This window comes from Belonocnema kinseyi, chromosome 3, assembly GCF_010883055.1.
Source record: "Belonocnema kinseyi isolate 2016_QV_RU_SX_M_011 chromosome 3, B_treatae_v1, whole genome shotgun sequence".
Taxonomy (NCBI): Eukaryota; Metazoa; Arthropoda; class Insecta; order Hymenoptera; family Cynipidae; genus Belonocnema; species Belonocnema kinseyi.
Window position 1 is genome coordinate 113,040,370 of NC_046659.1, and position 3,177 is coordinate 113,043,546.

Below are 3,177 nucleotides of genomic sequence, written 5' to 3' on the forward strand. Positions count from 1 at the left end.
TAGGTTAAGGGTTGGGGGAGGGTATAAACATTTTTTTTTTTTATTTTATGTTTTGAAATTAACTTCCATTTTGGGTTGAAATTGTACATTTTTTATTTGAAACTCTATGAATTTTTTATTGAAAAATTAATCTTGCCGGTTTAAAATTTAACTATTTGGTTTAATTTTTATGTATTTTGTTGATAATAAAGTTAATCTGTTCTATTTGAAAAATTAAATAATTTGTTGTATTTTTATTCTCGAGCTATATCATTTGAATATTTTACTGAAAGTCCGTCGTTTTTGGTAAAATTTAACATTTTTTGGATTGCATTAATTTTTTTTGTTGGAATATAAAGTATTACATTTTTTGATGAAAATTGATCTTTTTGGATTGAAAATTCAACAACTTGGTTAAAAGTTGAATTACTCTCTAGAAAATTAATTTTATTTATTTTTTTGTTGAAAATTCAAAATTTTAGTCCAAAATTTATCTTTTTGTTTGGAAATTAAGCTATTTTTTTTTAAACTAGTTTTTTTCATTACAAATTCCTTTTTTTTTAAACTAACTCCACTCATGTAGAGTGATGTTCACGCTTCAAATTCGGGCTGAAGTATAGTTTTTCTCATTTCTCAAAAACAAAAAATCATAATATTAATAGACCAGCAATAGACACTATATTATATTTAAGATAAAAAAGTATTAATATAATTATAAACAATATTCCTTCTGTAACATATGTTGTCGTTTGAATACAATCGTGTTCTCATAGGATAGACGTGTTTTTTTCTATTTTTGGAAGAAAAACAGGGTTTTTAATTTAAAAAAATTTGAAATTGAAACAAATATACTGCAATTAGAACCAAACTTGGAATTATAAAAATCTTATTTTATTATTCTTACCAATAGAATTGAGGTTAAGCGCCAAGATGAAGAGTAAATTACCTATAACTATTCTCATGTCTCTTCAAAATGAACGAAACTTATTTCTGGAGAATTTCGAGAAGGCGGAGTGTATTTATAATAAGTATTTCGCAAAATATTTAAGTTTCTATTCATTCGTGATTCAAAATCATAATATTTATTTTATTTGAAGACAAAAAATTTGCCTTATTTATGCAAAATGAACAATATATAGTTACCATGTAATGGAAAGATCAACATAATTTTATATCATAATTTTTTGTTATATGGCTTACAGCATCATTTTATTTATATCTTATAATTGAGCAAATAATTCTACAAGTAAGACTAACTAAAATATATCACACAGGTGATTTACGAAGGCAATATTTTACGGAATAATTACAAGCTTCCACTTCTAGCTTCTAACAAAAGAAAATCTAATTCAAATATATTTGATGAGAATGAGTATTTTTGAAAGCGCAGGTTTTCCCGAAATCACGCCACCTTTAATTAGCAAATTAATATCTCGTAAAATATTAATCGCAAAGGGATTCCCATCTGGGAGAAACACATGCAAACGAGGCGTGTTGGTGAGTCGGCTCTGTTCCATGCTGCAAAGACCACTCTCGTGTAAAGCCGAAAATGCACGAGCACGAACCCGAGCTCTCCCGACGTTACGAATGACGCAAATTTATTCTGGTTTGGAAATCCCGAATCACCCTCAGAATGATTAGACTGATTGCGAAGAGGAAAATATCATTGAATGTAACATGTAAATATATATAGGAGACAAGATTTTTTCAAGAAAATTTTTTTTCCAAACAAATTCTTCAATTTTTAACTTTAGAAACAAATTTAAGCTAAAACAATCAATAATGAACCAAAAATCTCTTATGAGGAAGGAGTATTGGTAAGCATTGGATCCAATACTTTTTCGCGTAAAAGTATTAGATTTCCAATACTTGTTCGTTAAAAAAGTGTTGGATCCAATACTGGACTAGTTAAATTTTCAACAATATAGTTCAATTTTCAACGAAACAAATCAATTTTATAGTAAAAAAGATTAATTTTTAACCAAAAATGGAACAGTTCAATTTTTAGTTCAAAAAATTAATTTCGAATAAAAAAAAAACAATCTAATCTGCAACAACCTAATGAAATTTTCTACCAAAGAAATAAATTTACAAACAGGAAGACGAATATTCTTCTAAAAAGACGAATTCTCAACAAAATACATGAATTTTGAACCACATAGTTGAATTTTCAGCTTAAAAAGATCAAGTATTAATGAAAAAATGGACAGTTACCTTTCTGAGTTAAAAAATAACTATCACTCAACAAAAAATACGAAATTGTAACAAAATATTTAAATTTCGGAGCAAAAATTTAATTTGCAAACAAATAATATACTTTTGAAACCAATGCTTTTCTACCGAACACAAAAATTCAAAATTTTTAAAATTAGTTTTACAACAAAAAATGAATTTTTAACAAAATAGATCAATTTTCAACAAAAGACAGTTACATTATCAGTTTAAAAAATAAATTTACAACACACATTTTTTTAGCAAGATAGTTTAATTTCTAACAAAATACATGAATTTTGAATCATATAGTTGAATTTTCTATTAAAAAGATAAATTTTTAACGGAAAATGGATTGCTTAATCTTTACCAAAACAGAAGCATTTTCAAATGAGAATAATATTTTAATACTGAAAAACATGAACTTTTAACTGGGAACGGTCACTTTTCAATGAACAAAAAAAATTCAACAAAATAGTTTAATCTTCAACGAAAAAATAAATCAATTTTTAACTAGAAAAGATGAATTTCGAACAAAATTGTTAAATTCTCGTCTTTAAAAATGGATATTAAAACTAAACAAAATATTTAATCAAAAATGGAATAGTTACATTTTTAGATAACAAATTTAATTTTCGACAAAATATTTTAATTTTCAAACGAAACGAAGGAAATGGATGGCATGCAAATTTGAGACGAAGCTGAGGGAGGTAAAGGGAGGGGAGTTGGCGAGAAAGTGTTTGATGGAGGTAGAAGCGAGGAGAGGGAGGGCGATCGAATTAACGAGATGGGAAGAAGAAAGGAGGGGGTTCTTTAATACTAGAGAAATAGAAGAAGGGACTGAAGTAAACTACGAAGAACTGGAAAAAAGGGAGAGGGAAAGACAACACAGGCCAACAATTCTCAGAACCAGAGACCAGACCTACTATACCCGAAGGTTTTTGCTGCGCTGAATCCGAATCTGACCTCAGAAAAGTTCCATCACCC

The 3,177-nt window shown here is 27.6% G+C and overlaps 1 protein-coding gene across 1 annotated transcript in view; it reads left to right on the top strand.

The window, feature by feature from the left end:
• The window catches only part of LOC117169413 (bifunctional transcriptional activator/DNA repair enzyme Ada), a 34,739-nt gene that overhangs the window by 28,330 nt on the left and 3,232 nt on the right, over window positions 1-3,177 (top strand). The gene's annotated exons all lie outside the window — the stretch shown is intronic.